A 13851-nucleotide genomic window follows, 5' to 3' on the forward strand; every position below is an offset into this window, starting at 1 on the left:
TATTCTGATACTCTTTTATAGAATGTTCCACTGTAATGTCATAAAAGAAAGTCTTTACAATGTTTATCCACAGGAAGCTGGAAAATAGCAGATAAAGGAAAGCTACATTCTTTACTCCTGATTGACGGAATATTTTCTAAAGGGCATGATGAGTTATTTAACTGTATTCTACAATAGGCATTTTTCCTTTCTGATTTAATAAATTGTTTGAAATTCACTTAGAACTGTGAACCTCTGTAGAAGGACGTTGGAACAGAATTGTAGATATACTTGCGCGTGGTTCGGTGACACTTCCACTTTATGTGAGCACACACGTGTGACTAAACTGTTGCACTTCTCCTTGTTCTTCATCCTGTGTATAAGTAGCTGGTTAGACAGAACTGAAATAAGTGCGGGAAGATCCGTCTCGGGGTTAGTCATGGGGAAGGAAACACGCTTTCAGTCTCTGATGTTTGCGCAGCATTGTGAAGATGGCTCCGTCGGGCAGTGTACAGATTTTCCTTTCGGGCTTTTCAATTAAAAAACGTGGAGTTTGTAGGGATCAGAAACATTACAGATCATCAAGTTAGACCCCTCTTTAAGAAACCAGCCTCAGCAGTGGTGTGGTCATCGAGCGCAGCTCCTGCTTCGGGGCTGGTATCCTAGCCCACCCCTGCTTGCACACCCAGCCGTGCCACGCTCCGCCCTCCCTTTGCACAGACCCAGGGGCCCCCTGTCTGCTTCCTGCTCTGTCGCAGGTCCACCTGCCATCCACCATCACTCCGATTTTCTGCAGTTTTTCAGATGTCTTTAACGTCTCCTTCTCACAGAACCCTTGCCTTCTGTGTTCAACTACACTTCAGTTCTCTGTATTAAAAGTGAGCGGTGCTGGGTGTGGCTCAGTGGTAGAGCACACGCTCTCGGTTCAGTCGGCAGCACCGAAACGCACATCACACCTGACTTCCACTTGACATCTGTCTTACCTTTGTACGCCGGGGTTTTGTTGTTTTTGTCCGTTTGCTTTGCTTTCTTTCTGTTAGAGGTTGACGCCGTCTTTCTTTTTTTCATTTGTTCCTTCTCGAGCCCTTGGAAATTATGTCCACCGTCATTTTATTCACATTGGCCTTTTGAAGCCTATGGAGGACACCTCTGCCCCTAACCCAGTGACCTTTCCTTCTCTTGCTGACCCCTATCAGGTGCGAAAAGCCCACTCCTCAGAGTCCTTGGCGAGTGGCCCAGCAGGTGTCAGTTGGAGAAAGTGGGACTTTGACGATGACATTGAATTTTCATAAATGAACTAAGACTGTTGGACAGAAGACAAGAGGCCAGGGGTTCTGAGCTTGTTTTGCTCTTGAAAGTCCCAGCGGATGAGGTGACTTTCATACGTATCAGGCGATCACTGATGGACAACGGGATGGAAGGTGTGAAGGGACAGCACTTGTAGCAGAGAAAACCACATAAGAGAAGAAAATTCAGCGTGAGGTCCTTAAGGGCATCTCCGCTGTGAGAGGAAGCAATTAAACTGTGGCAGAGAGGCAGGGATATGGCCCAGCGGTAGGGTGCTTGCCTAGCATGTGTGAGGCCCTGTATTCCATCCCCAGCACTGCTTCCCCAAAAAAATTATAGCAGAAGGAACCTGGCCGGGGCTTATATTTTGGCCCCAGCCTCTGCACGGCTTTGTTCAAGGTAATGATGTTTATTGCGCCTCCTCACAACACAGATATAGCTGTACTCTGGAATTGTGTAGAAGCCCTGTAGTTTCAGCTGGAAATGGGGGAGGACCAGGGCCTGCAGTTCCACACCGCTCTTTGTGTCCTTGGGAACTTGCCGTGAGCTTTGGACAAACCGGTTAACCTCTCTGTTAGTTCCTAGTTGGGTAAATAACGTCTCCTTTATAAAAGCAGAATTGAAAACATTTCTATGTCAGAGAAACCATCAAATCTTTTTACTTAAGCTTTTGATTTCTTGGAAGAAAGAATTTTTTTTTTAAAGTGCAGAGTTTTTCTGTTACTGTTAGGCCGCAGGTTCCTGATGTAAAACCTCTTCTTTATACCGAAACTAAAGTTATGAAGTTTCCTCTATAGAGTTTTAGTATGGTAAGGCCATTAAGGAAAAAGTGTTGTCTTCTAAATCCGGGGTTTCCAATATTTTCATTCTGACAAACCCCGCTTTCATGTGTTCTGCTCATCATAGAACTCTGTTTTTGAAAGTTTACCTAGTTTCAGTATTTCTTTAAAAAAAAGGCATTCTTAAACACTAAGTATTTGTCCTCGGTGTGGAATAGCTTTTTACATCAGTGCTTTCGTGAGCTTGGGCTGTCCATGTTTGGAATCATCACAGTCACTTGGGGTTTCATTTCATCCATGCCTGCATTCATAAATACTCACCGAACAGCTCCGTACGCTAGGAGTCTTCCGGTTACTGGTGGTGCAACAAAGCAGACAAAGTTCCTACTTTCTTGAGGGTCGTACTTTTAAAATATTTATGGTAGCTTATGAATGTCTCATCATTTTTATAATTCAGAGTGGGAAATACAAAAGCACTTGGCAGTCTAGTTATCCGAATGATTAAAGTCAGATACCAAGTTGTATTTTCTAAGAAAGTACTGTGAAGTAAGGTTAAGTTCCTCAGGATGTTTAATTTCATGTAATTGTACAGATGTTCTCCAGGCAGAAGAAGATGGAGGTAAGATGAAGGTGTAGAGGATGTTTGTATAAACATTTGTACAGATGATAAAATGCTTGTTCTTACTGCATAACCTTTCGATCCAATTCTCCTTTCGTCTTATCTTAAATCTGCAATGATGACTTTTATGAGGAAATCATCTTGTCTCCAAGCACAGCAATGCACTTAATGTCAGAATTGGTGGAGATTAGCCGGAGACTGGAGAATACCGGGTGGGGATTTAGCTCTGTGCGGAAAGTGCAGAGAATAGTCTGCTGGTATGAAGATGGTAATGGTTTAAGGTGAGTGTTCATAAAAACAAAATTTAAATGCCAGAAAATGCGTGGACTTAGAACCATAACTGGTGCCAACTTGCCTAATTTTTTTCATGTGTGTTTTTGATCAGTTCCTGTCACCAAGAGCATTTTAATTGTAGTGAGCTCTTAATTTGATATTGTTATGTTTAGACACTGGCAGTTTTATTGTAATGGGGTCAAGTGGGACATGCCCTTTTTTGAGCTTTTCTGAAATTGTGCCAAATGCTGTCTTACTAAAATAATAAAATTTGATAGCTTTTAGTGTGACTTCTAGCCATAGTTTTGTCTCATGGCTATGTTAACGAAATGGGAGGCCTTATGTCTTCCGCAGTCATCGTTGGTCAGAAGCCCACTGAGGTTTTGTGGAAGGGGAGTTGGAGCCCCTGTGTGTCCTTCTCCTGGCCAGAATCCTCTCTTTCCAGCGGGCCGCGTCTCTATGGTTCAGGCCAGTGTACCACTGACTGCCCAGATTCTGTGTCCTTTCCAGATTTCATGCCCCACGTGCTTGATTCTTAAAGAGGGATTTGATGAGTTCCTATTCTGGTTCCTAATGAGATATTTGAAGTCCTTAAACCTAGGGTGAAGAGGAGGACCGTGCTTAGAGCCCTCTTTTCTAGGCAATGGAAGATAGGAGAAATTGTCTCCGATTTGGGAATTGTAGTTCCCTGCTTGATAATCTCCTATCCCTGTCCCCTTTTCCTAAACAAAAGGTTTCCTTTCACCTGTATGCGGTCCCTTGTAACTTTAGGTCATCTTGTTTTTTTCTCTCTGGGGAAAAATGACAGTTAAGGGAGCTTGAAGTTCCCATGTGTCGGAGCTTATGAAAGATGTTGTTGTGGAGACTGAGACGTTAGAAAATGAAAACTCTCAAACAAGCAAGGACACCCAAAGTTCTCTTTAAATTGCATTTAACGAATGAAGTACCTTCTCCTTTAATCCCAGAGCCTTAGGAGGGATTTGAAAGGGAGAATTGTAGAGAGGCATTTCCTTGCCCGAAAACATAAAGCACAATTTTGGCAGAACTCCAGGCGGAGGAAGATACTAGATTCTTGGGCAGAGAGATGTTGCGGGTTTGGTATTTTATCTTTGGCGGTTATTGCAACATTTGATCTCCTTGGCTGCCTTTGAAGATGCCATAAGAGAAAATTATTCTTTCCCATATTAAAAATCCAGTAAATAGTCCACGAATTTATGTGGTAGTGTGTTTATGACTTGCTGAAGTTTTTTTCTCTTCCTTCTTCCCATTTTACCTTTGAGATGTATGCGCCAGACTACAGAAACCAGACACGATACTCTTTCATGACACAAGCCCTCTGTTCTCACCAAAGAGAACTTGATTCTGAAATCAGAAGACTTCACAGGTCTCCTCAGCCCACTGAGTATTAGTTTGCTCCCGTGTAGAAAGGAATCAGGGTCCCAGGCTCAAAGGGTGGCCAGCGGCAGACAGTGACATAAAGTGGCACAGAAAAGCCCTTGGGAAACAGTTCTACACATGTGAGGTACTGTCATTGTCAAAAAATGTTTGAATGCCTGATCTTTTAATATTTATAGAAATCGAGCTAGAGGTGATGGTACACGCCTGTAATCCTAGCACTTGGGATGCTGAGGCAGGAGGGTCACTGAGAGTTTAAGGCCAGCCTAGGTTATATAGTGACTTCAAGGCCAGTCTGATTTATGTAGCAAAATCCTGCCTCAGAAACAATTTAAGAAATTGACAAAAATGCCTGTTGTGAAGAATTCAAGTTTTCCAAAGTGATAGACATGGGGTATGTTTTATTCTTACACCGTACTCTAGAAACATGGTAACATTTCTTTTAGGCAGTTTATAAATTGGTTGTCTTTTAAAGAAGACCTCATCACATTTGGCTGTAATGATGTCTGGTTCTAATGTAAGTGTGCAGTAGAGACCTCCAGTGTGCTAGATTTTTGAGAAGAACCAAAATGGTGAATAAACCAAGCTTATAAAACAGCCAAGGAGGCAAAATAGATACATACGTAAGTGGCCTGAGAAGGACTGTGCTAGAGTAATAAAATACTTCGTTAACACAGAAGGCGGAGGAAATGATTCCAATCTGGTGAGTGGACAAAGTCTTTATATTACAGTGTATAATGCTTCAAGTTTAGTGGTTTTGGCTTTTTGTTTTGTGGCTGAGTCCAGTATTGTTTTATGTCAACTGTCTTGGTGGCTAACTTCCAAGAAAACATTCGCTTTACCCGTCAGGTTTCCCTGAGTCAGTAAGTGAGCATAATGCTTTTTGCCCAGTTGTGAAATCTAGGACCATTTTCTCAGTGTGTGAGTTGTGGACCGGTGTTGGGCCCTGCCCTCGGGGTGTGTATGGGCCAGTAATGGGCAAAGTGAGGATGGATGGGTTTGTTGTCATTAGAAATGCATAACATCTGGGATAGCTAAGCGCTGTCTGAGGGAAAAGGGTGAATGTGATCCTGTTGGCCAGATGGAACGTGGAGTGCACATCTGTGTCTCACCACCAGTCCGAACTGTGGCAGGTGACATCACTGTGTGAGCAGCTCTCTGTTGCTGGGACAAAATACTTGTCAAACACAAGTACTAAACATAAAGGCAAAAAAGCTTTCTTTGGCTAATAGTTTCAGGGGCTTCAGTCCATGGTATGCTGGCTCCAAGGCAGAAATGTCATGGTAGAGGAGCATGGCACAGGGAAACTGCTCGTCTCCAGGTGGCTGAAAGCAGAGCAGGAAGAGCCAGGGAGGAACAGGCTAGGATGTTATATACCCTTCAGGCCACACCCTCAGTGGCCCACTTCCTCCAAACCAGGCCCTGCCTCCTGACAGCACGTTCAGCTATGAACATGGTGGGTTAACCCGTTGACAAGGTTAGTGTCCCAGTCACCTTCCAAAGTCCCGCCTCTGGAGAGGTTTTCGAGGGATGGTACTTTTGATCCAAACCATAGTCACGCAGGAGGATCTCCAAAGGATCTCCTATATTTTTAACTTCCAAGAATAAATAGCAGTTCCCTTGTTAATTCTTTATCTCATCTAGCTTTTGTCCTTGATCTTTTCATTGGTCAGCATTGTCTGATAGACATTTAACATTGGCCACTGTTGTGAAACTCGGACCCGTAAACTCTGCCCTTCAGAAGATGTGCGTCACATAAGAGAGCACGGGATGAGTGGGCACCTGCAGAGTTTAAGCCCTGAAGCTGGAAGCCCAGCCATTGGAAAACTGGCAGACTTGGACTGGTCGCTAAATACAAGCACCAACCAGAGTTTTCATGAGGCTGGGTTCGCTCACAGGGACAAAAGTTAGGTGAGGGCCTGGTCACTGTGAGAGGGTCAGAAGACATTGCTTCTACGGAGTTACCAAGGAGGAGACCGAGGCAGAAGGCAAGATAGTCTGAAAGGAGCTGAAGGCACGGAGGATTCGCCACCCATCGCTAGGAACCAGAACATACTGCAGTCAGTGGCAGACCATTCCTTCTCTTCAGCGCTCGCTTAGGCTCCTGCAGCCGGTGAGAGTTGCCTCGGGCTGGCTTGTCACTTGCCTTTTGGATAGCTTCGCCCCTTAGCTTGCTTGTGGAGCAAGGTTGCGGGGGCAGCAGGTTTACTTCGTTTGCAGTGCAGGCATCTGGGGGTAGAAGGAGGAAGCCTCATGCATGGCGCGATCTTCTCATTCACCTCCATCTGCATTGAGACTGAAGGCCACCACTGCTGGGGTACCCAGCTGTATGACGTTTATGGATTGGGAATGTCTGTATTTTTGTTTTTATTTTTATCGTAGTCTCTGGGATATATAATTAATTACTTTCTTCCATTGCCTCATCCATCCATCCACCCAGCTTTTATTAAGCCTGTAGTCAGTGTTTCCTGCTCATTTTTGGACGTTATTTCATCGACAGAAAACTGGTGTTTGAACACTTGCCCCCTTGTGAAAAGGGCCATCCCTGCCACGGCCCCCTCGCCCCGTTTGCCAGTTTCCCTGTGGTTCTGTCCTCCAGACCCAGCGCATTGCTGACAGCAGTTCTGCTCCTCCAGCTGCTGGGTCACCAGATTCCTAGGTGCTTCTGCCGACTTCTTAGCCACGAACCTGGCTCTTGCCCAGGAAGACAGGTCCCTGGGCAGTTGACTCACCGGCTTCCAGATGTAATGTAAGCTCCTTTTTCCCACAGTGGACTCGTAGGTAATATTAGGAACACATGCTTTTCAGGGCAAGCAGGTGTGTATTTTGAGCCGATGAGTCAAAGCATATTTATTACCAGTGTAAAAGGGACAGGCTGTGTGTAACACAGCTGCAGCGGAGGGGCGCGGCTTTGGCTGGAGATCAGCAGGAACCCTTCTGGCACCTCGGTTGGTGCCCCTGGCGCCCACCTGCAGGGCTGTCTTATTTAATGCTCTTGCTCTGCAGCTGACATTTATCCCTGAATTGCTCTTTTGCAGTTTGTAGTTCAGAGAAGCTTAAAGCACTTACAGTTAAACAAATGGTCCCCACTAAACAAGTATATTTGCACTTTGCATAAAGATAGAAGGTTTTGAAGGCTCCCCTGGTACGTGACAGGTGGCGTCCTGAGACCTTTGGGGCCTCTGTGGCACCCAGAAGCGAATCTGATGACCTGACTGTGAAGGACGCAGCTCATCCCCGCTTCCTTCCTTCCTTGGTGTCAGTATTTCATCCACTCAGACACCGTGGTGGAGTCTTCACTGTGTTCACAAAGTCGTGCAACTGTCTCCAGTCTCTGATTTCAGAGCACATCGAGTCGTTCTTTATTCTCCTCTTCCCCCAGCCTCCGGCAGACACCAAGATACTTTTCCATTTCTGTGAGTTTATCTGTTCTGCACATTTCACATAAATGGAGTCATACAAAATGTGGTCTTTCGTGTCTGCCATCTTCCACTTAACATAAGGTTTCAAAGTACCTCCAGGATATAGTGAGCATACGTGCTTCGTACTTTTTTATGGCTAAATAATATTCCTTGTTTGGGTGGACCACCGTTTTGCTTATCCATTCACTGGGTTGTTTCTGGCTATGGCGAACAGTGTTGGTATTGATGTCTGCGTTCTTGTGTGAATATATGTTTTCAATTTTCTTGAGTGTGTATCTAGGGGTATAATTGATGGGTCATGTGATTGTTCTGTGTTTTAACGTTTTGAGGAACTGCAGAACTGTTCCAAGCTATTGGCATTGTAATACAGAGTAGAACAGACTTGGCTTTCACTTTAACATCAGACACTTGAGCACAGAGTTTTTTTTCCTTTTTGAAGATGACTAGTCCACTTCTCTTGTTCTGTTTCCCTAGTTGAGGGTATGGCCTCCTGTCTGCCAGGGAGGAATCTGTCCGGAGAGCCCTGGCCGAGGTGGAAACGGTGATGTCAAGGCACGCGCTCTGCATCTGTGATGTATTACGACGGAAAATGAGCTTTCTCTTTTAAGCAGAACCCCGGATGAAATTGCAGGCTATATTGAGGAATTTATTGTGCTCATAAACTGTACCTGGATTCCCTGTAATTTGTTATAATTAATGCAGCAGCGCAGGAGCAGCAAGCAAGCGTCAGGCCGAGGCATGCTTTTCTGAGTTGCGACACCTCCCTGTCATTGGCCTGTTCTCACCGGCACTTAAGGGCCTGTGTGTGTTTGTGCGCATTTAAACAAACATTCCCCTTTGGAGGAAACAACTGCAATCCTTTGACTCATTGAAACTGAAGGAGTCCTAGGGAGAAGGGAGCTGTCTCTGTCAGGAGAAGGCATTTATTGATCAGTGGATGTCGAAAGCTTCCGGCCTCGGACTCTCGCCAAGGAAATCGTGTCTGTGTGCATTCGGGCTTGTGCAGGTGTCTCAGTGTTCATCCAGGCACACAGGTTTGCTCGTGCTGTGGCAAGGGCCAGCCGGAGAACTTTCCCTTGTAAGGTTATCTTTGTCAGAGTTACAGCTCTGGTCTTTTCCTTGGGTTTGTTTTTCTCTCCTGGGGTAGTTGCATTTTGCAAGACTGCTTTGTATCTGTTCTTACAGACTTCATTGACTATCTAGTTGGACATGCGTTAAATGGGAAGGCTTTCAGGTAGTGTGTGGAGCGGTACCTAACCTGGCTAGACTTCAGGAGTCGTGAAGTGAAAATCTTCCCGAGGGTTTGGAGGACCAGGGACCGAGGGAGAAAGGCGCTCAGGTTACGTGGCTGTGCGCCTGCGCGTGGGCTGTTTATCTGGTTCTGGCAGCCGGTCGGGGCGGCCACCCTGCCCATTATCTGGCTGTGAACGCCCTTTGGAATGGATGGAATGTGCTCTTGCCCTCCTGCTCGTATCCCTGTCATCTCGGATGGAGAATTATTCCCCTTTTGCTCCCTTGTATCTCAGGATTCCAGGACAACTTGTCCTCTGTCTTCTCTCTTTTGTCTTTTATAGTAGAGAAATGTCCACATTTGTTTCTTATTTGTACAACATAACATCGACCAGAGGAAGCTCTGCTATCTGGCGCTTTGGGACATTTTGCACTGTCCTGGCAGAGCAGGGCTCCAGGACATCCTGGCACGAGTCTTCCAGTGTTGCCAGTCGTGCAAGAAAAAAAAATGTTAAGCAAAGAACGGGCATTTCCAGTCTTAGCTGGCTCTTAATAAGAACAGTGGCAAATCCGCAGGGCCGCCAGCCCCAGTCGTTTTGTGGAAAGGCACCCGAGACTGAGGAATGTGCTCAGGCCCTCCAAACTACCCTGTGCCTCCTGCCCCTGTGGGCGCGGGAGCCAAGTTGGTTTGGGCTGCAGAGGAGGGGTGCGGTGGAGCCCTGGGATGATCCCAGCGACCTGTGGGCTGTGTCACAGCTCACACGGTGTGTCTGCTCGCCTGCATTTCTCTCTGGAGGAGCGCTTTCTCTTGTTCCAGACTTCCTTAGGCAGTAGAGGTAGAGGCAGGAAGGCGTCAGCGAGCCTGCTGTTCCTGCAGCTTCACTGGGTGCAGTTACGGTAGCCACAGACCCGAATCTGCATAACTTTCTGTGATCCAGAATGTGGAAGTGGCTCCCTGCAGGGGTCAGCGGAGACACGGGGAACACCGCTGGTGAACTGCATTATTGATGGATTGAGTGAGTGAGTAGTCAGGGTCTTGCTACAGAGCGCAGGCTGGCCTTGAACTCACCACGTAGCCCTAGTTGGCCTCAGATTTGTATGATCTTCCTGCCTCAGCCTCCTAAGTAAGTGCTGGAATGATAGGTCCATGCCACCACCCCCGACTGCATTCTGCTTTTCAGAAATAACTTGCACTTAGCTGTGTGTGCAATTAGGGGTCCCGTACCCACCTGTTGCTGGTCACAGCCCCTCATCTAGGTGGGAGCCTCCCCAGGCCCGCTGTCGGGGTTTCATGTGTTCTTCTTGTCCGCTAGGAAGCTGTGTGCAAGGACTGAGATGGAAGAAACAGCCTGCCATAGGATTTGGTAGGGAAGTACCACATGGCAGTGTTGGCCTCACGTCCCAGGCACAGCCAGCCGCGCTGATGGTGCAGAGGGCGGGGTTCGCACGAGCATCACAGGCGGTGCTGTTTTTAGCTGTGACGTCAGCGAAGTTGAGGGCTCCCCAGCCTGGCACAGCAGAGATCAGACTGCGCCCTTGCCTCTGTGGTTGGCTGTGCTCTGGGCCAGGGCAGATGCAGCTTTGCCTGTCAGAAGCGCAGATAACCAGATGGAGCGGTACATGCCTGTGATCCCAGCGTTCAGGAGGCTGAGGCAGGAGGATTGCTGTGAGTTTGAGGCCAGCTTGCTGTCTCAAAACAAAACAAAACAACACCCAAAAATAGCCAAAAAGAAGCTGTGTCACCTTGAGCAAGTCCTCAAGTCATCCTCCTCTTTCAGTACAGCTTCCTGTTCTAGACACAAAAGGGCTGGACTTGAATTTTTAAAAGCCTTGCTTTGTTCCTGAGCTTAGGCATGACCATGCTGCAGCGGTGGAGGACACCCGCATCTTCGGGGCTTTTGCTGCTGAGGCTGCTCCCAGGGCACAGCCTCTTGGGACAGCAGCCACTGCCCGGGTCCTGCAGGTCTCAGGACAGAAGTCACTGAGGCTATGCTCCAGCTCACTGTCCCTTGCACTCCTGTTTCAGGGCTGCAAAGCTGGTCCCCAGGGAAGTGAGGTTAGCAGCTGTGACCTTGCTGGAGGGACCACTGCCAGCTGACCTTTGGTGGGGTTGTGACACTCTGCTGTCACCTTTAGACCTTTCTGTGTTGCTCGTCTCTGCTGGGCACTGCTGCCGGCCTGGGCATGGCATACTGGCTTCCCCAGTGGGAAGGTGGAGCACTGACTTCCCTCCGTGTGTTTGTGTGGCAATGCGGGACGTACTTTGTGGGATTTCTTGATCCAAGGGTAATGAACAGACCTGCAAAGGAAACACGGGGACCTGACTGCTCATGTAAATTCCTCATGTGTGAATTAAAAGCAGAGACAAAAGAGTGTAGCAGTATATCTCCATACGTTGAGGCTCATGGCTGCTTTGGGGCATAATTTTGAAAGAGTTCTTTGATACTTCTGTTGGAATCACTGAATGCTCTATTGATTTGAAACCATATGGCTATAAATAAAAACTTTCTTTTCAAAATCTTAGAGGAGAAAGGAACTTGGAAAGGTCACTGATTTTGTTGCCATGGGACAGGAACTTTCCAGATAGACAAGGTCTCTGGAGAAGAGGTCGAAGCATCTGTCCGGTCCCGTTTGCGGTGATCATCAGGAGCTGGTCATTAGGAGCACTTTTCTGTTTCACCCAGAAAAACCTGAGTTTACTCAACAAATGAGTCTTCAAACACAAAACTTTGAAAAGAGAAATTCTGTCTTCATTCAACAAGAATAATTACTAATTCTTAGAGGGAGAGGAGAAGCCTAACCTCATACCAGTCATTGGACCTTAACAGGCAAATGGACTATTTCCCAGTCTTTAAATATGAAAAATACTAAAAAGTTTTCCTTGTGAGCTTGGAATTTCAAAGAGGATCTCTTTGGAAAGTTGGCAAATACTTTCCTGGCATGAAGACTGGTTTTTCTTTTTTTTTTTTTTTTTTCCTTTTCCCCTCCACCCAAAGCTGTGACAGGGTGGAGTATACTTCCATGAAATTGCATGTTTCCAAAATAGGATTCACGGTTATATTCTACTGCTGGTATAATTGAATCTCAAATCAAAACTGAGCAGAACCCAAGCATTCTAAAAATAGAATTGCGGCTCATATTCCCGACTCTCTTCTTCCTATGGGATACAGTTTTGATATTTCACGAAAGTGCCTTTTGTGTAGAAGTGTCCCCACCAGCCCATTTCCACAGCAGTCTGAGTTTCGTCCTTGGTTCTACAGACTGACCTCGTATGCGTCTAAGTCAGTCTCGTGTGGCAAGAGCAGTGTGTCATTACTGCTGCCCACGTTCCCTTGTCATCTGGGTGCCTTCCAGGAGAGAGCTCGGCTTTCTTCAGCGCCAGGGTTCCTGTCCCGAACGCCCCACATCCATGGCCAGGAGCTGCGTGAGAGGGGAGCAGGATTCACTGTACCCTCGCTCAGGATGGACCTGGAGTCGGGCTTGCTCATGCGTGCAAGATGAAAGCTGGGAGCCGCAGGCCAAGGAAACCTAGAGCTATGGTTTACCAGACCCTGTGGGATAGTTGATGGGTGGTCTAGTTCTGAGGGAGTCCACTAGTAGATAAATAATCTTTGGTGATCACTTCCCCTCCAATGTGAAGTCTAAAACGGGTGTAGCTCTGGCCAATAACACCAGGGTAAGCTCTTCCCAGATTTTATTCCCTGTTTCTTAAACATTGAACCCTGAGATGGGGCATTTGGGAAATGTGGCAGGGGTCCCAAGAGGGACACGTGGTCCTGAATGGCAGAGACGGCCTTCACTTTCCCTGGGAGGACCCCAGCGGCCAGCAGACCAAAGCTTACAGGAAGTGCTTAGTAAGCACAGTACGTACTGTACTGCTATCCACCCATCTCCCTGGCTTGTAGAGCAGAAAAGAAGTGGAAAATACCCAGGACGTTTGCTAGGATGAGGTGATCTTTCACCATCCTTTTTGACCTTGAGATCTTGTTTCCTGGGGTGCTGAGTGTTGAGAACCCCCTTGCACCTTTCTCAGGAAGCTTTATGATTCCTTCCAGTCTTGGGATTCTACTTTTGGATTCTTGGGGGCAGGGGTTGTTTGTTTGTTTGTTTGTTTGAGAAATCCTTTGACTTCATGGAAGCAAAGCACAATGGGACCCTCAAGCAGTACCCAGGATGAAGTGAATGCTTTTCTTGTTGCTCTTTTGTTCTTGTACCCTGAGCTTTGAAAGTAAGGTCTTCAGATGTGAAGTGGCTCACCTTCAAAGATGTACCCGCTTTCACAAGGAACTCTTGGCACTTAAAAGAGGTTTTAATAACTCGAGGACCCCCTTCCTTGGCTGGATTTCTGCTGTGTAAGAACGGAGGAGGTTACAGACATGAAAGGTCCTCCACAAAAGGCTCCCAGGCTGTTCCCCAAGGCTCTTGAAGAGCAGGTTACCTTGCATAAATGAGGGGGCCTTTTCCTGTTCCTTGAGAGCTGGCCTAGGACGCAAAGGGGAGTCAGAGAAAGCAAGAATCAGGAACCAGGCTGGGGCAGTGCCCAGGTGGCAGAGAACGCTGAGAACTGTGGAAGGAAGGGTGTGGTGTGCGAGCAGGAAGTAGGAGGAGCAGTCTTCCGGGCAGGATCCATGTCCCCCTTCTGAAGGTTGACCCAGGGGCCTCCCAGGAGATGCAGTAATACTGTGCATCATGAATTTGTTTTTCAACACGGATCTTTCATTTATTTCAAGTAATACAAAGTTGTGCTCGGAGTTGTCAGAGTGCACGCTCCTCGAAGCAGAGCCCTGCTTTTGTAAAACCTGTTCGTTGGAGCCCTGGTTGCTGAAGGCAGTTGAGGAAGCTGCGATCGGTGGCTGTGGCTGGTTCT

At 47.0% G+C, this 13851-nt stretch overlaps 1 protein-coding gene across 2 annotated transcripts in view; it reads left to right on the plus strand.

The window, feature by feature from the left end:
• The window catches only part of Ptpn14 (protein tyrosine phosphatase, non-receptor type 14), a 94338-nt gene that overhangs the window by 23121 nt on the left and 57366 nt on the right, over positions 1-13851 (plus strand). Inside the window, exon 1 of one of the 2 annotated variants that reach the window (XM_013519964.1) lies at positions 8640-8832. The exons of the other annotated variant lie outside the window; for it this stretch is intronic. The gene's annotated coding sequence lies outside the window, so the exon portion shown is untranslated. Of the gene's footprint in view, positions 1-8639; positions 8833-13851 lie in introns of those variants that run through there. 2 annotated transcript variants of the gene reach the window in all.

The sequence above is a fragment of the Chinchilla lanigera genome, unplaced genomic scaffold (genome assembly GCF_000276665.1).
Source record: "Chinchilla lanigera isolate Chin_1 unplaced genomic scaffold, ChiLan1.0 scaffold00005, whole genome shotgun sequence".
Taxonomy (NCBI): Eukaryota; Metazoa; Chordata; class Mammalia; order Rodentia; family Chinchillidae; genus Chinchilla; species Chinchilla lanigera.